At 27.1% G+C, this 20,047-nt stretch overlaps 1 protein-coding gene and 1 long non-coding RNA gene across 4 annotated transcripts in view; one reads left to right on the plus strand and one right to left on the minus strand.

The window, feature by feature from the left end:
* LOC117171463 (calmodulin-like) overlaps positions 1-20,047 on the minus strand; it is a 458,393-nt gene that overhangs the window by 237,924 nt on the left and 200,422 nt on the right. The window lies entirely within an intron of this gene.
* On the plus strand, positions 2,163-2,791 carry LOC117171464. Its single transcript, XR_004466882.1, has 2 exons — positions 2,163-2,277; positions 2,364-2,791. It is a non-coding gene; the product is annotated as an uncharacterized LOC117171464 (long non-coding RNA).

The following is a 20,047-nucleotide window of genomic DNA, read 5'->3' on the forward strand; positions in this document are numbered from 1 at the left end:
CGCGCGCAACTCAGTCATTTACAGCGGCTCCTACTATATTCACACGGACATAGCCCTGTCATAGTATTGGACCGCATCTCGTTTCAGATCTGGGATCACTGATTTGAACCCCAACCACACTCGGCGACGCTTCAAGGGTTTACAACGAGAGTCTCGTACGAGGGTTTTTATTTTATTCCAATTCAATCTATCTCATATATATTTTTGCAATATTGAATTGGAATAAAAACATACACGAATTATTCAAATTTTGATTACTAAATCTTAATAGTTTTTAACAAAAGTTAAGTCATTTAAATATTTTATAATGTGTGAAAAAAAGTTGAGGTGATTGATGATTGGATCATCTACTGATATGGATAAACAATATGAATCTCAGCTTTCTCAACTAAGAAATAAAATATAGCGGTAAATCCGCTGTTTCTTTCAATATTTTCTAAATTTAATGTTAATTTTTTTCTGTATTTAAGCCACGACCAAAAGCAAACGTGTTCGTAAGCTATTAATTAATCAAAATAAATCTCGTAATTATTTAAAAAGGGATTGTTATTAATTTTACTTTAGCCAGGACAAAGAAGCCGTTTTAGTTTTTTAAATGAATATAATTTCGATTTTAAAAAAATGCACTACCTATTATTCCAAATTTTCGTAATACTAGCCCTGAATGAGTTTTATAAAAAAAATTTCTATAATGGACTGTTCGTTTAATTAAACTATTTATAGTATTTTCCATAGTATTATCTGTATTTTTTAATCGGAATGAACGAAATCAAACTTTTATCTTTTTTTAGAATTTAAATATCTGGTTGGAAAAGCGGTTCCTTTCTTGCAACAAATTTTTTTTCACTTGAAATGTAACTATTTAATTTTTGATATTAAAATGCACATTTGAATTTAAAAAATAATCTTTTCCAGCCGAAAATTAAACAATTTTTGTTTAAAATTTTACGTATCTTACTAAAATTATTTTTTTTTGTAGGAAATTATTCTTCATGGTTAAAAATTGATGCTTATACTTGAAAATTCAACTACTTCGTTGAATGCTATTTTAAAAAATATATATTAAAATTTGTTAAAGATTCATAATTTTATTTGAAAATCCATGTTTTATTGTTGTAGATGCACTACCTTGGTCAGAAAATGATACATTTGATTAAAAATTCAAACATTTTGTTACATTTTGTTACATTTTTTTTGTTTCCTTCAGAATCAAATTTTATATATGCAAATATAAGTATTCTTTTTTTAAAAATGATTTTTTTAATATTAATTGATATTTTATTCTTTTTTTTTATAAATTATTATTTTTCGTAGAAAATTAATCTTTTTTAATGGAAAAATCAACTTTTTGGTTAAAAATGGATTTATCTTTGTAGAAAATTCAACTATTTTGTTGAAAATTGTATATTTTAGTAGAAAATTTAACCATTTCGTTACAAATTAGTATTTCTGGTTAAATGCAACTGTTTTTAATTTAGGTTTGAATCACTCATTGATAGAATATCATCTATTGCATTTATCATTAAATTTTCATCCTTTTCGGTGCAATAAAATTCAACCACTTGGTTGAAAGTTAAACTACTTTTGTTGCTTAAAGATTCATAATTCTAGTTGAAAATGCAACTATTTCTTTTGATAAACTGTTTTTTTAATTAAAATTTTCAGGCTTAAAATTCAACTACTTCGTAAAAAATTCATGTATTTTGTTAGAACTTCGTCTTTTTTGATTATGAATTTATTATTTATGATAAAAAATTGTTTTCTCTGTTAAAAGTAAAGTTCTGTGTTTCAAAATATTAGTAATTGTCACCCTTGGCCCGGCTTTGTTTGCTGACGATTAGAAGCAACAAACAGGAAGATGTTCCGTAACAACGCAAAAGCGCGTGTAAACTCCGACAAGGAAGAATAATTTCTGCTACCTCACAATGTTTTTTTAGTTTTATAAAGGTCATGTGTACCTGTTGTCTTAATTAGCTTTTGTTCAAAAGAGAACCAGGAAACACACATACTGACGTGCTTGAAAGAATTAAGTGTAATTAATTTGGTATTTTTTTGTTATTGCTCATAAACTAGGAAAATAAAGTCAATATAAAAGCCGCTACCGAAGCAAGAAAGTTAGTCAGTTTTGGTTTATGATGAATCCTGCAACTGTGATTTTCTTGGCTCTTTTTTGTGTCGCTATGCTTACGGGATACGAGCAGGCATTATTTTGCTTTGGCGGTATCGAAGCTTCACCATGTACAAATCATGCGTGTTGTTTTCCGCTAAATTGCAGAAGTAAGATTATCACTGTTTGATCTTAGCTTGAAATAATTTTTGAAAGTAGATGTATTGAATAATAAAAAAATATTTTTTGGTTCCAGCGGACAATACCTGTACTTTTAAACCTCTTAACAAATAAAGCTGAAATGTCCTACATTCTTACCGGAAGAAGAAGGAGAAATGAGAACTTTGAATTTCCGCGAATCCCTGCCTATAATTTCTTACAAGCATGGATTTTGTTATACACATTCGAATTTCCAATTCTCGCCTCGACGACCATCGCTTGATCAGGATTGCCTCGGAAATTAAAATTACTTTAATGGCATTAGTTTGTCGAATTATCAAGTCAAGTTAATAATGTAACGATAACTTAAACTGTGTGAATTTATTTAGAGATTTTTATTTCTTTCAAAAATGTTGAATTATACCCACATTACGATTCTTTACAAGCATTTAAAAACTGATGCGTTTTATCCTATCTATTGTATGTTTCTCAAAATTTAAATAAAAAATATTATACCATTGCAAATATATCTAATTCATTATTTTAAATCTTTTCTTGAAACCGTGTCTAAAAACTAGAAATTAAACTGACTTTATTTTTCTTCGGTTATTTTTAAGAAAACACATACCACATTATCAGAAATATCGTCTTTTAGATTTAATTAGGAATATTTTAAAATTAAGTTGGAAATGTAAGGTTGAAAGTTAGAGAAGCGAAGCTATAGACATGCGACAGGCACGAGCAGCACAGTCACTCTAATCTTATTGGTCCAATATTGTTTCCGGGGGAAGCTGTGGATCAATCAGGAGCAGTGACCTCAACTGTAGCGTACTGCGCTTGCGCTAGCTGTGCGTAAGAGGAACACGGCGCGGCCTATTATTGCCATGGTAACGAGTTGTCGCGTCGTGTTCCTCTTAAGCGTCCTGACGCAGGCGCAGTATATCTTCATCCTAAAGTAGGGATCACTGATCAGAAGTGACCTTCGAAGATAAAGTCACTACGCGGTCCCTGAACGTTTTGGCATAAAAGTGACATCTTGCTTCTTCTACCAATCCGGAAAGTGTGTTGAATCAGCAATTAAGGATATAAGAATCGTATTCCAAGACATCAACCAAATTTTCGACTAAGATAAGCTTTTTAAAATAGCCCTCGAGGCCATGTGATGAGAAGATCACGTGATTAGATTCCTATCTCGCCGAGACTTTTTTTTATTTCCTAACTTATTTTCACACGAAGAGCCGCATCGAGTTGAAATCGAGTTGATTGTTTTATAATTATTAAAATTTAAAACCGGAACCACATTTCTCAGTGCATCTTATTCATTATCCCAAATGTTCAACTAGACGTGGAGCTCCATGCAAAAATAAGTTAGGAAATATAAAAAAGAGTGTCGGAAAGGTAGTAATCTGATCACGTGACCCACTATTTACATAGTCCTAAACTTAGAGATAAAATGTTAACATGAAATACTGATTTTGAAATATTACAAGCCCTAATTGTGCTAGATGTTGAACTTGGTGCTTGGTGATAAAAATTCCAATCTTATATATATATATATATATATATATATATAAAAATCTCATGTCACGATGTTTGTCGCCACTAAACTCCAAAGCTATCTGACCGATCTTGATAAAAAATTTTATACTGTATGTAATTTTGCCTAACTTAAGGGATAGGATACTTTTTATCTCGATTAATTATCTTAATATGGAATTGTTATTGTCATAATAAGAATAGGAATACAATTTATGGCTTTATTAATTGAAACCCGTGCAACCCAACCCATCCTCAAAACTTTACTCTTTACCCCTATAAGATAAAAACTCGACCTAGTATAATTGATTTAGCCATTCTCAAAAAAAATTAATAACCCGGAAACTATAAAAGCACTTGATGAACTCGATTCAGATATTAAGCTATTTTTAAAGTTAATAAATGAAAATCAAATAGACGTAGAGTAAAGTTAATTTCATCATCTTCGAAAAGACAAACAGTCTGACTGGGAAAATATTTAAAAACAAATAAACAAAAGTCTAATAATAAAATCGCTTCTAAATGACACGCAATCTATTGACAATAGTGTAGAAAATTAGGGGGAAATTACTTATGATTCTATGAAGTCTCATATCCCAAACATAAACTCGTTAAATTGAATCATAATCTCCCGGAAAATATAATAAAACAGTATAAGCAAGGAAACGCCCTGAGACTATTTCATTTTTGGTATTAAAATCCATACTGAAGTTTTAAAAATAATCTCTCCTGGGTAAAAATTAAACTATTTAGGATTAAAATTTTATTTTTATTTCTCAAAATTCTTCTTTTTTGTTAGGAAATTATGCATCCTTATATGCATCCTTATAGTTTAAAATTCAATAACTTGGTTGAATGCTTTTGTTAAAAATTAGTTTGATTGTTTTTAAAGATTTATAATTTTAGATGAGAATTCATCTTTTTGTTTGAAAATTCAACTTGCTTGTAGCAAGTGAAACTTCTTAGTTAAAACAACATTTTTGTTGTGAAAGATACATGATCTTGGTCAAGAGTTTAGATATTTGTTTGAAAATTTTACGATTTTTCTTGAAAATTGGTTTTTTGTTGTTGTTTTTTTTTCAGAATGCAATTTTACATCTGCAAATACTAATATCTTATAAATTAAAAATTTTAATTGAAAATTAATACATTTTTGTTGATAAATGAACTATTCAGTTTAAACTTAAATTGGGTGAATTTAACAGTTTTTAATTTAGGTTAAAATCATTCTTTGTTAAAGTATCAACCATTGCATTTAAAGTTAAATTTTCATGTTTTTGGCGGAATAAAATTTAACTATCTCTTTGAAAGTTAAACTATTATTTATGATTGAAGGTTAGTAATTTTGATTAATAGTGCAACAATTTAGTTGAAAATTAACTTTTTTCATACAAATTTAAATTTATTAATTAAATATATTAAGAAGAACTAAATATTTAATTAACAATTCATCTTTTTTATTAAAAACTCAACAACTTTGTTAAAAGTGAATTTTATTTGAAATATTCACCTCTCTGGCTCATAATTTAACTATTTTGTTAAAAATTTTGTTCTTTTGCTAAAAATTAATTGTATAGCTTCTAAAGATTTTGTAAATTTGTTTGAAAATTCATTAAGGTGAAAATTCAACTTTTTTGTTGGAAATTAAATATTTCTAATTGAAAATTAATCTTTTCTTAGTTGAAAAATCAACTATTTGGTTGAACATTGATTTATTTTGGTAGACTATTGAAATATTTTGTTGGAACTTAGTATTTTTGGTTAAATGTAATGGTTTTCCATGTAGGTTAAAATTATTCTTTGTTGGAATATCAACTATTACATTCATCGTTAAATTTTGATATTTTTTGGTTTAAATCAAATTGAACCACTTGGTCAGGAGTTGAACTACTTTTTTTGAAGATTTATGATATTCATTGAAAATTCAACTATTTTATTGTAAATTAACTTTTTTCTTGAAAATTCAAATTTTCTAGCTTAAAATTAAACTGTTTTGTAGAAAAGTCGACTTTTTTGTCAAAATTGTTCTATTTGCAGAAAAATTCTGCGGTTTATTTTAAAAATTAAATATTTAAGTAACAATTTATCGTTTTTGTTAAAAACTCAACTCATAAGTGGAAAATTGAACAACTTTGTTAAAAATTAATTTTATTTCTAAGATATACCTATCTGGTTGATGATTGAACTATTTTGCTAAAAAATTGTTTGTTTTTTGTGGGTAAAAATTCATTTGATTGTTTTTAAAGATATCTAATCTTATTTGAAAATTGAACAACTTCGTTTTAAGTTAGACTACTTTGTTAAAAATCTGTTTTACTTTTTTGTTGAAGCTACATCATACTAATCAAAAGTTCATATATTTGGCTAAAAATTGAAACATTTTTTTAAAAATTAGTCTTTTGTTTTGTTTTAGAATTAACTTTTATACCAAAAAATGTAACTTTTTTGTTTGAAAAATTATATTTTTAATAGAAAATCAATCAACTTTTAGCTGAAAAATCATCTGCTTGGTTGAAAATTGATTGAAACTTGAGGATTCAAAAGTCTAATTGAAAATGCAGCTATTTTATTGTGAATTAACATTTTTTTATTTAAAATTTTCAGTTTTAAAATCCAACTACTTTGAAGAAAATTTATGTATTTTTTTAGACATTCGTCTTTTTGGATTATGAATTCATCATTTTTGGTAAAAAAAAATCATTTTCTGTTGTAAAATATTAGGCAGCGCCACGGTTGGCTCCACTTTTTTCCTACTAGTTCCCACTCTGTTTTTCTTTAATTTTTATTGCGTATGAATAAATATATACTTTTTAATATTTTTCACATAATTTAATTTTAAATATTTACAATTAAACACTACAATTTTAAAAATGTATAAATCACAGTTATTAATTAATGGTGGAAACTTTAAACTTGCATAATTTTTAAGTTTCAAAATTAAAAACTCTTCAATTTTAAAGATGTATAAATAAAAATTCTTAAACTTAGATGATTTTTAGATGAGAAGTCAAGTTTTAAAATCGAAATATTCCAAATTGAAGAAATTCATAATGTAAATCTTCCAAATTACAGAATGTTTAATCGTAATTTTTCAAAATTAAAACTCTTCAATTTCTAAAGTTTACTAATTAAATTTCTAGAAATTTTAAGAGTTAAAATTTAAAATCTCTGCGTTTTAGATATTTTAATGAATTCAGAAATCCAAAATAAAATTTCAATAAGAAATATTCCAAACTGAAGAAATATAGAAAGTAAATCATCAAAATTACAGTCACTTCTAATTGTAAATTTTCAGAATTAAAAACGCTTTTATTTTAAAGATTAGCAATTTGGTGCTCTCTTAATAAAAAAACAAAACGCAATGACTAAATCTTTAATTAAAAAAATATTTAAAAAAAAACCATTCAGTTTTAAAAATTCATATTTCAAAGGTTCAGTTTAAAATACTTTACTTTAGAATATTCACAATTGAAAACTTACTAACCTTCATAGACGAATTAAATAATAAAACCTCTTAAGCTTACACTATTAAGGATGAAAATGCAAAGAGGTGATTTTCGCTCAAATCGTCCATATTGAGAAAGTACTCAGCTGCTTTGAATGAGACGAAAGACAGCGCATGCGCGGCTACGTGTTTGGTACGCTCAACACAATTCTTTGGCGTCCTCAACAAAAAGTGCTTAACAAACTGTTTTGTTTAAACCAAATAAATTATTTTGTAATACAAATTAGTTTTTTGATAGTCGTAACCAAATTTTAGTGAAAACAACCAAAACTGCCGATCAAAATTATTTTGTTGCTGGGACATTTTTTTTCTCAATGTAACGGGAAGCAAAGTGCTTGTGAAATGAGCAGTATATATTTATTCTCTTCTTTCTTTTAATTTTTTCTTTTGCATACATTTTATTGTTGCTGACCTTCCGCTATATTTAATGACCCATGACGCACCTATCGCGCTGAATTCAAGTGATAAGGAATAGTGTTCTACTTTTATGCTTAAAACGCCAGATTGTATGATTTGACATTATGCATCGTGTTTGTAAACAGCTGTGAGTCGAGTGCATTAACACATTTTTAGTGAGACTAGAAAAATAAATACCCATTTTCAAATATTTTAAATAAAGTCTTTCATATTGTGACTAAACTGAATACATTTTGAGAATAATTATAAATTATCACACAAAATAAAATAATTGATTTCCATAAAGAAAACCAGTAATAACTAATTCTTTTATTTGGCATGAAATTAAAATTATGCTATCAAAAAAAATTTTAAGAAAATCGTTTTATTAAAATTTTTTTAAATATTGATTTCAAATACCCCGTACTAGAATGCATAGTTTCTGTTTCTTTCCCTAGAAAAAGGGGTTTGGTATAAGTCAGTTTTAAATTTAAATAAGTCCAGTTTGAAAATTGTATTATTTTTTAACTTGATATGTAACTGAGAACAGAGACGTAATAGTAACAAAATTTTAAGTTGATTAACTGTAAATATAAATTAATTATAAATTTTGTAATTTCTTGATGGTGCGAATATTTATCTCAATGAGATCTAATAGAAACCCTAAATTCAAAATTCTCTATATTATATTTATACATAATTTAAAATTTGTGATAAAGAACAGAATTTTCAGAGATTATTTAGTTCCGTCAAAGAATGAAAAAGTTTATTAAAAATCCTTGAAAATAGGTTTGAGTATTTATTTTAATATTCCCACAAACAATTTTTAAACTAAGTAGAATCAGTTGCACTTAGACCACTTTTTTTTGAACAGGATAATTTTTCGTGATAAAAAATATAAATCTGTGCAAAATTTCAAATTATGTATTTTAGAAACCCTTATAATAATTTTACAATTTTAAATACATTGAACAACATATCAAGGGTTTTGGAAGCTTAAATAAATTATAACACTTTTGACTTATTGAAACAATTTCGAATGTGTTCATTTTTTTAAATTTCATAATATTTGCAATTTTTACATAACATTTAAATTTTGAAGACTCTTCTCAATACAACTGCAGATTTGCTGATTAAATGTCTATTCTAAAATTCGCTGATATCTAATAAAAATTATAATAACTTATGCCTCTCTTAAAAAAATTTAGAAACAACAAAAAATTGTTTATTTATTGTTTGGAAGTTTTGAAAATGTTGATGCTTTTATGATGTTTTTAATTGTTATCAAATTGGAAAATATCATCAGCATAATTGCAAGCTTATTTTTGTTTTCATTTTCGGAGCATTTAAACTATGCCCTAATTTTATACTAACCATTAATGACTAATTTTTTTCTAGTTCAATTAGTAGAATTTTACTAGTAATTTCTTAAATTACACTAATTTTACATTAGAGATAATGGAATATCTTACAATGCCAATAAAATTATTATAAATTCTTGTTTATAGTTGCAGCTATTTGTTTAATAAGCCGAGCTTTATTTCTTAATTAAAACTGCTTTAATTCAACAATTCATGAATTTTCAAGATTAAAACTGAATTATTTCAATTTGAAAGCAATTTCAAGCTTATTAAAATGTGTTGAATTTTCGTTAAAAATTTATTGTAAACCTAAAAATTGATTGATATTTGTAGGAAATTTCTAACTCACTCTTAAAATGGGCCTAATTAATTTTAAAATACGATATTTCTCAAAATGAAATATATTTTTTCTTAAAAATAATCAAAGAAAAAGAACAGTATAAATCTTATTTTTTAATAAAACAATAATTGAAAAAAGATTTGAAATATGATTAACAATAAACATATTATCGAGCGCATATATTTTTTTATAAGGAACGCTCAATTTTGAGATTAAGAGTAAAAAAAGATTTACTTCAGTTGAATACAATTTATAAATAATTAAAAAAATCTATATTCAATGCAAACAAGAACTTCACTTAATTTAAATTTATTTTTTGTTTGTCTTTATTTGTTTGGTTCAAATAAATTTTTGGTTTGTGATAATAAATATCTTATTTAAATTAAGAAAAGTTCTTGTTTAAATTGAATATATTTTTTAAAAATTAATTCTAAATTTTATTTAAGTGAAGTAAATCTTTTATTGCACATAACTTCCAAATTCAGCATTCTTTATAAAAAATTTTATGCGCTCAATAAGGTTCATTGTTACTCATAATTATCGCTTAATATGTAAAATCAGAAGCACTTATTCAGTCCGGATGTATAATTCTGGTTAATTTTTAACTCTGCTTCTCATTTCTGAATTAAACAATCAGAAATTACAATAATGAAAAATGAGCCAAAGTTAGACATTTTGATTTTTGGTTGATTAAAAAAATTTTGAAAACGCTATAACTCTGAGAATTTTCTTTTTATCGAAAAAAGTCATAAGGATAAATTTTTTTTTTAATACTATAAACATACGTACATAGAATTTTCAAATTCAGAAAAAAGTGCTATCCAAAATGTTCAAAATGCGCTCACTTTTTAAATTTTTATCAAAAATGGCTGGTTCACGAACTCGTTCTTTCTTTTAGGACCTAAAAAAACTGTGCAAAAGATGAAATTGATTCGTTCATTTTTTCGAGAGTTATCGTGTTTACGGGCAGACGGCCGGACGGACAGACAGACAAACAGACGCCATCGTGAAAACCTGATTTTCGGATTCAGGGGGTCTCAAAACGTGGAGATTCGTTGAAAAAGTGTGGTGTCAAATTGCCGACAATTCTAATACTTTCTCAATCATAAATAATGAGAATGTAAAAAAACATAATTAGTTCAATAAATCATCTTTATAAAGAAAGAAGGTTATTATTAAAAAAGACTTAATCACGTGCGAAATCTTTAATTTTATCTAAGGTAAAAGCTCCAAAATTCAAGTAGTACCTAAGCTAGAGGTATTGCCTTAATTTTTCAATTAATTTATGATTTTATAGTAAATCAGAACCATTAGAATATTACAACCCTGAAAAAAGCAACCAATGCCGTCAACTCAATCACAGGATCAATTAATTTAGATCTTAGGTTAGTAACTTACCCAGCAAACATGGTTACAGAACAGATCTGTAAATGTTCTAGAACACGAAATAACAGGTTACGAACATGCGAGTAACTATGTCATCCCCCATATGCTAGAACAGTTCTATAACAGTTCTAGAATGCTGTGACAACCGATCTGTAACAATTCTAGAACACTGGTACACTGCATCGTAAAAAATCTAGGACAATTCTTTAACAGTTCTAGAAAAATTCTATAACAGTTCTAGAACTGTTATTTATCAAATATGGAACAGTGTTATGTACCCCTCACAGCAATAGGATATCCCGGGATATTCGATTTGACCCCATTTATGTCCCGGGTTATTCCAGGAATACCCCGTTAGTCCCGACTAATAAAAATTATACGTCCGAGATATCCACATTAGGGATATTCGCAAGGGTCAGCTCGACCACATTGTTAGCGAACAAATCTTTGTTCCTAATTTGTTCTAGAAGACACTTGTAACAGGGTTCTAGAACTTCGATATAACACTGTTACGGCACGGTTCTAAAATAAACTTGAAACAAATATTATAGAGCGTCTCTGATCAGTTTGTTTTAGAACAATTCCATAGTAACTGTTACAGAATCGTACTGTCACATAGTTCGAGAATAGTTCTGTCTTAATTTTTTCAGAGTGTTCTAGAACATGTCATAGTCATAGGAATGTTCTAGAACCTTTTTGTTCTAGAACAGTTCGGTCACAATTTTATCACAGTGTTCTAGACCGCTGTTACCTTTTTGTTCTTGAACAGTTCTGTCACCATCTTGTAACAACTGTTATAGAACAGTTTCTTTTTTTATCTAGAACAGTTACAGGACGCGTTTGCTGGGTAGGAACCGCCGACAGCTCTTTAGCAAGCCTAGCGGTACTTTGTATTACTGATTTATAGCGTAAGTTTTGTTTGAATCAAATAAATATTTTTATAAATTCGAATGAATGGATTTGAAAAAAGTGTATTGTTTGATACAGGCCAATTTTGTGTTTAAATCAAACAAATTGTTCTAAACAAATGATTTGTTTTAATCAACATGGCAAATATTTTCCATTTCTTAAAATTAAATACAACTTTTTTTAATTGAAGCAAAAAATTTGTTTGATTGAATTATAGGAAATCAAACCAATTTTGTTGTTCGATTCAAACAAACATTTTTCTGCGTGTATATGATTTTGATGATTTTTCAAATCAAACCAAAATTAAATTAACCAAATGAAAATCAAATGAGAAATTAAACATTCGTCTTTTTTATTATAAATTTATTATTTATGATAAAAAAAATCATTTTGTTGGTTGGAAATGAAATTTCTGTTTTACAATGTTAGTCATCGGAACGATTGGCCCCACCCTGTTTTCCATTGGTTGCCACTCTATTTGCTTCCGACTTGAAGCCACCTGCAAGCAGATGTTCTGTGAAAGGCAAAAACGTGAGAAAAGTCGGCCAAGGAAAAATAATTTCTCCCATATTATTATGTTTTTTTAGTTTTGTGTTGTTCATGTTTATCTGTTCTATTAACCAGCTCCAGTCCAAAAGTGGCGTTATTATTGCCCATAAACTGGAAAAGGAAAGTCGATATAGAACCCGCAACCAAAGCAAAAAAAAAATAGTTTTAAAATAAAATGATTCCTGCAAGTCTGGTTTTCTTTGCTCTTTTTTGTATCGCTATTTTTACTGGATACGAGCAGACAATTTGCTTGGGAGGTTTCGAAGGTTCGAGATGTACTAATGGTGTGTGTTGTCCTCCAATGAATTGCAAAAGTAAGGTCATCACTATTTGTTCATAGTTTGAAATATTTGTTAAAAATACTGATATTGAAAATTAAAATATATTTTTTACTTCCAGCTGACGATTACTGCACTTTTAAACCTCTCAAAAAAGAAAGCTGAACTGTTGCATACATACTGTTATCAGGATTGCCTCAGAAATTGAAACTATATTGATGGCCTTAGTCTTCCGAATTATTAAGTTAAGTTAATAGTGTAAGGTTTACTTCAAATTTGTAAATTTATTTAGAGATTCTTTTTCTTCAAAAATATTAATTTATATCCATGCTCTTGCAAATATATCTACTTCATTATTTCAAATCTTTTTTTAAATTATTGTTTGTTTAAAAACTACAAATTATGCTGCTGTTTTTTCTTCGAATATTTTAAAGAAAATATATGTTCAATTTTAATAAATATTGTATTTTAGAATTAATTAGGCACCTTTTAAGACGAAGTTAGAAAGGTGTTACAAGCATTAATCAATTTTAGGTTTACAAACAATTTTAAATGAAAATTCAATACGTTTTAATAAGCTTGAAACTGCTTTCAAATTGAAGTAATTCAGTTTTAATCTTTAATATTCATACATTGTTTAATTTTAGCAGTTTTAATTACGAGAAAAGCTTCACTATTTAAATAAATTAATACAACTAGCAAAGCATACGTAAACAAGAGTTTATAATAATTTTGTCAAAATTATGGAAAGCTGTATAATTGATAAAAAAATCCTTCAGGCATTGTTGGATATGCCATTATCTCTAATATAAAATTAGTGTAATTTTAGAAATTACTAATAAAATTCAACTAATTGAAATAACAAAAATTAGGCATTAAATATTAGTAGAAAATTAGTGCACAGTTTCTAAATGTTCCAAAAATAAGCTTGCAAATATCCTGATAATATTTTCCAATTTGAACAAATTCAAAACGTTATAAGATCATCAACATTTTCAAGACTTCCCATAAATAAATAAACAATTTTTTATCATTTATGAATTTTTCTAGGAGAGCCATAAGTTATCATTATAATTTTTACTAGATATAAGCCGAACTTTCAATAGGCATGTAATCACCAACGCTGCAGTTGCCTTGAGAAGAGTCTTCAAAACTTAAATGCTTTGTGAAAATTGCAAGTATTATGAAATTTTTAAAAAATGAACACATTCGAAATTGTTTCAATAAATCAAAAGTGTTATAGTTTATTTCAGCTTCCAAAACCCTCGAGATGTTGGTCAATGTATTAAAAATTGTAAAATTGTTATGAGGATCCCTAAAATAAATGATTTGGAACTTCACACAGATTCATCTTTTTTATCATCAAAAATTATTATCCTGCTTAAAAAACAGATGGTCTAAGAAACTCGCAATTTAAATTTTCTTGTGATTCAGTTTTTATTTTTGCTTACATTTTTTTTCTATATTTTTATTTTCGTCGACTTTCCATTGGCTTACAATAAGTTGCTCAAGAAGCACACATTTCCCTCAATTAAGATAATAAGAAAGTGTTCTATTTTAGGCTTAAAACTCCAGATTGCATGATTTGACATTTTTTATCGAGTTTATGTGCAACTGATTCTACTTCGTTTAAACATTTGTTGTGGGAATATTAAAATAAATACTCAAACCTGTTTTCAAGGATTTTTAATCAACTTTTTCATTCTTTGACGGAACTAAATAATCTTTGAAAATAATTTTGAAACATGATGTAAATAAATTATAAAAATTCAGTTTTCTTGATAAATGAGGTTAAAATTCAAGACAATAGTATATTCTGTTGTTTATCACAAATTTTAAATTAAGTAGAATTATAATATAAGGATGTTGCAATTTAGAGTTTTTATTAGATCTCATTCAAATAAGTAATCCCAACATCAATAATTATATTGAAGGGAATAATAGCTCTTTTCTTATTCTATTATTTAACTATTGTTTAATTTTCAGTACTGAAACTTTGAAAAATTTCTAATTAATTTATAATCACAGTTAATCAACTCAAAACGTTTTTTAGGGACACAAACAAAAACTGCAACAGAAATTGTTTTTATTTCTTTGACTAGCACTCAACAGGAATCCACAAAACTCTCTAGAAAAATACGTTGACTTTTGATAACAAAATTTTCCTTTTATGACAAATAACAGAATTAGTTATTACCTCTTTTCTTTATGCTGCTGATTTCACAAGCATTTTGCTTGCCGTTACACTGAGAAAAAAAATTTCCCGGCAACAAAGTAACTTTGTTGATCAGTTTTGATTGTTCCACCAAAATTTGGATGCGACAACCAAAAAGCCAGTTTGAATTTTAAAATAATTTATTTGGTTTAAACAAAAAAGTTTGTTACACACTTTTTTTAAGCGCACAAAAGAATTTTGTTGAGCGTACCAAACACGCGGCCGCGCATGCGCTGTCTTTCGACTCATTACGAGCAGCTGACTACTTTTTCAGTATGGTGGATTGGCTCGAAACTAACCTCTCTGCAATTTAATAGTTCATATTATTTGTAGTTCTATCAAAGAAAAAATGTTGAAAAAAGAGTTGTATTTGTTTAACAGAAAAACTTTTGGATTACTAACACTGCGACGCGACAAATTTTATATTAAAAAATTTTTAATCTAACAAATCCTAAAAACATACTTAAAATAATAAAGAAAGTATTTAAAGTATCTTAAAGTATTTAAGCGAAATCTCCCTTCTAGTTTTCTTCCGATAACAAAATATTTGTTGTTAAAAAAAATAGTATTGTGTCAAAAAAACTATTTTGTAATTTAGTAATTTGCTGGCTTAAAAAGCGATTCTGTTGCTTCCTTAACAACCAAAAAATTTAGTTTGGACAACCAAACTTTACTTCTTATAACCAAACATTTTTCACAATGTAGAAAATGTATTTGCTTCCTTATAAAGGAAGCATTTGTGATTTTTTAAATAGCAGACAAAGTAAAGATTTCATTTTGATCAATTAAGTAATAGAATTTATATAAAAACACAAAATTACAAAATAATACAAAAACTAAATTTTTAAATACAATTAAAAATCAGACACATCCAATTTTGGAATGAAAATCGTAATTTTTTGAGCTGGATTTCCCACCTTTGTGCTAAATTAATTGAAGTTAAGATTAAGTGTTCTATTAAAAATTAATGTCCAACCAAGAGTTTGAATATTTAACGTAAACAAAAATTTTAATTGTTTAATAAAAAAATGCGGCATTCAACAAAGAAAAAAAAGAAATTAAAAAAATTTAATAACAAAAAGAATTTTCTACAAAAAAGTTTACTTTTTAAATCGAAATTATGGCATTTTTTAGTTTCCGCCATAAAAAAAGAAAACATTAAAAAATGAAATAATAAAACCTTCTTTCAGTAGACAATAATGTTACATTTTTTAAATTTAGATGTACATGATGAAAATTGACAAATAATGAAATATTAAATTTTTATTTTTAAAGAGAATGATTTCCACTTTGAGTTTTTTACATAAAAAATTGTAGAATGTACTTTAAAAACAATGTACTTTAACATATGAACTTATGTACAGTGTACTTTAACTTATATCTAAGCAGTTGAATTTTCAATTCAAAATGTTTAATTTTCAACAAAACACTTAAACTTTCAACCAAAGAGATAAATTTTTACCTAAAAGTATATTATACATAAATTTAATATATAAAAATATATAATGTTTGCATAGAAAATTAGTCTCGGTGTAAAATAAATTTCTTTTGTGCAAAGTTCGTGTATTTTATTCAAAATTCCTTTTTTCTAGTATACAATTCAACTTTTTATTTAAAAATTTAACTATTTTGTTAAAAACAATTTTTAAAAAATTTCATTTTTAATTTATGTAATTTATTAAAAATTTATTTTTTTAGCTGAAAACTAATTGTTCTAGTTGAAAGTTAAACTATTTCTATTAAACAATTAGTTTTCAGCTAAAAAATCAATTTTTAGTAAAATAAATAAATTAAAAACGAAATTTTTTTTAGATTTTACAATTTAAATTTTTAATGTTTTCTTTTTTTTATGGCGAAAACTAAAAAATGCCATAATTTCGGTTTAAAAGTAAACTTTTTTGTAGAAAATTCCTTTTGTTATTAAATTTTTTAAAATTTCTTTTTTTTCTTTGTTGAATTCCGCAGTTTTTTTTATTAATAAATTAAAATGTTTTTTTCGTTAAAAATTCAAACTCTTGGTTAGACATTAATTTTTAATTGAACACTTAATCTTAACTTCAATTAATTTAGCACAAAGGTGGACAATGGATAGGCTGCGACAGAGTTTCCCCCTTCCCTTTTCCAACTCAAAAAATTACGATTTTCATTCCAAAATTTAATTTGTCTGATTTTTCATTGTATTTAAAAATTTAGTTTTTGTATTATTTTGTAATTTTGTGTTTTTATATAAACTCTATTATTTAATTGATCAAAATGAAATCTTTAGTTTGTCTACTACTAAAAAAATCACAAATGCTTCCTTTCTAAGGAAGCAAATACATTATCTACATTGTGAAAAATGTTTGGTTATAAGAAGAAAAGTTTGTTTGTCCAAACTAAATTTTTTGGTTGTTAAGGAAGCAACAGAATCGCTTTTTTAAGCCAGCAAATTACTAAATTAAAAAATAGTTTTGTTGGAACAATACCATTTTTTTAACAACAAATATTTTGTTATCGGAAAAAAAACTAGAAGGGAGATTTCTCTTAAATACTTTAAGATACTTTAAATACTTTCTTTATTACTTTAAATTATGTTTTTAGGATTTGATAGATTAAAAATTTTTTTTAATTTAAAATTTGTTGGGTCGTAGCGTCAGTGATCCAAAAGTTTTTCTGTTAAACAAATACAACTCTTTTTTCAACATTTTTCCTTTGATAGAACTACAAATAATATGAACTATTAAATTGCAGAGAGGTTAGTTTCGTGCCAATCCACCATATTGAAAAAGTAGTCAGCTGCTCGTAATGAGTCAAAAGACAGTAATAATGTCCGCATTACATACACCTGAAGAACATAACCTCAAAATCGACGCATGCATCAAATTAAGAGCACGCGAAACATCAAAATCGGCAATTTCTTCAATTTCTCTCAAAAGGGGGATCGAGATATAAAAATAAGACCACCGAAGTTTTCCGAAGCTTTCAGATCGTCAATCATCGTGCAGCAGAATACCTGAGAAAAGTGAAGTTCGAGTCGTACATTTTCGGCTAACACACGAACTTACAGTGGTACAAGATACATCACAAAATGGCTGCCACAGATACACGTTACTATAGTCACGTATTTAAATGAAAATATCACTTTAGTCACTTTTCTTTCAAAGAGTTAAAACAAGGAGCCCGTGAGTAAACCGTTCATGATTTCAGGTACATACCTATTTATGATTTTTTTATGAATTTATAATATCCACTGAATGCAAAGGATTTTTTCGGGATTTTCCATTTTTTCATATTACCCTGAAGATTTGTAATTTCCTCTTGATTTCTACCCCCGTGAAGTTGGACCCCGAACTTCCAAATTTTTTTTATTATTTCACAAACGTTAATGTTTAAAAAAAATTGCTTATTATCCCCTCGAAATCTGACTTTTTCAATTTTTCATTATGCTGACATTTGTACTTTGTTTGTACTGTTTCTACATTTACTATTTACAATTGTATCCTCTTGGTTGCACAGTTCTAAAGTTTGTACGTCGTTTGTACTGTTTGTAAATCCAAAATTTTTGTTTTCGCCCTTTGGGTTCCCCTACTTAGGGAAAATCAAAATTTTGTGTCATCCGCTCGAAATTTAAATTTTCAATTTTTCTAACATTTGTACGACGTTTGTGCTATTTTCAAAATGAGTCCTACGAGTATCGCCTTTTTTGTTCTTCTCTGCGTGGCTGTACTCACTGGATGCCCACAGGCTTGTCACGGACATGTAATGTGCGCTCGTGGCGCATATGGAGTCGAGAATGTCTTCTGTCCAGAAAGGGGCTGTTGTGATCCTCTGCACTGCGCAAGTAAGATTGTCATCGTTCGAGCATAATTTGAAATAATTGTTCAAAATACTGGTATTTAATAATCAAATTTATTTTTTATTTTTAGAGAATAATAGATGCAAGCCTTGATCTAATTGATACGAGGGCCATTTGCAAGTTGAGCTTAGAGGGCAGCACCTTCAATGCAGACATGAATAATACGCAGGCGCACCTCGACGACCGCGCATGTCAGGATTGGCTCGGAAATGTAAATTACAGTTATGGCCTCAATTTTTCATATAAACAACTTCAATAACGCATGTATCTACTTCCATTGCTTTTAAAACTTAAATTTCAATAATTGTACGTTTGCAATTCTATGTATTCCATTATTTTTAATCTTTTTAGTAATATTCGTATGTTTACACTACACTTTTTACTATTTTTATTCGATTACCTTTGAGAAAATCAACATTCTTTTATTATTAGAAATACCGTGTTTCATTTTTTTCTGTGAATAGAAGCATTGCTTTCAAATTTAAACCTCATTAAATTTCTCTGAAAAAGATCTAACTTTTTTCCACAGAGGAGTAAAGTAGAAAAATTTTTTCCAGAAGAATATAATTTTAAAATTAATTTAAGTGAATTGAAAAATTTTGAACTCAATAATATTTTTGTTATCTTTTCTTTGACGGCTTCAGGAAGACGCCTGTTTTTTTTATAAATATCAGATAAGTGTACACAAGGATAAAATTTGTTTTGGATAATATTAAGGTATCCACGTACAAATTTAACTCTAACTAAGGCATTGGTTCAAGTCTGCAAAATTATTTAGAAATATATAAAATATTTTAAGACATCGCAGTATGTCAATTTTCAGGCTATTTTGAATACAAAAATACATATCTCTGCACTAACAAAAAATTCTTTTCAATTAATTAACAGTTTTCGTTTCAACCAAACCTTTTCTTGATTCAAACAAATTAATTAATATTAAATAATTAAATTTTTAGCTTTTGCATGGAATTCATTCATTTAATAGAATTTTATATTGCTTCTATACCTTTTTTTAGCGTATATGCTAATTGAAATTTATGATAAATCTTTTTGGTTATTTATCATAAAATTTCACCCATTATATAAATACTTGTGTGCATTTGGACGATTCGATATTATTTTAATAAAAAGAATTTTTATGGTTTGACAAAACAAAAACATCAGTAAAATCGGCTTAAGAAAAAATTTTAATCGTATCTTATAATGTTTTTCGTAGTTGTTTTATGAGTATGTTGACTCGTTCTATTAGTCTATTTACATGTTCTACAATATCACCTTCTTATCACATCAATCAAGATGAAAATGTTATACTGTCGACCAATGATCCTTTTATTTGTTATTAATACATTCAATATTTTTATTTGAAATTAAAAAAATTGAAACGGCTACAATTCAAATTCTAATCAAAATTTACGAAATTTAAATTAGACCAAAATCCAAATTAAAAATCCCATTTAACGTCCAATAATCA

This window comes from Belonocnema kinseyi, chromosome 4 (assembly GCF_010883055.1).
Source record: "Belonocnema kinseyi isolate 2016_QV_RU_SX_M_011 chromosome 4, B_treatae_v1, whole genome shotgun sequence".
In the NCBI taxonomy this organism is placed as follows: Eukaryota; Metazoa; Arthropoda; class Insecta; order Hymenoptera; family Cynipidae; genus Belonocnema; species Belonocnema kinseyi.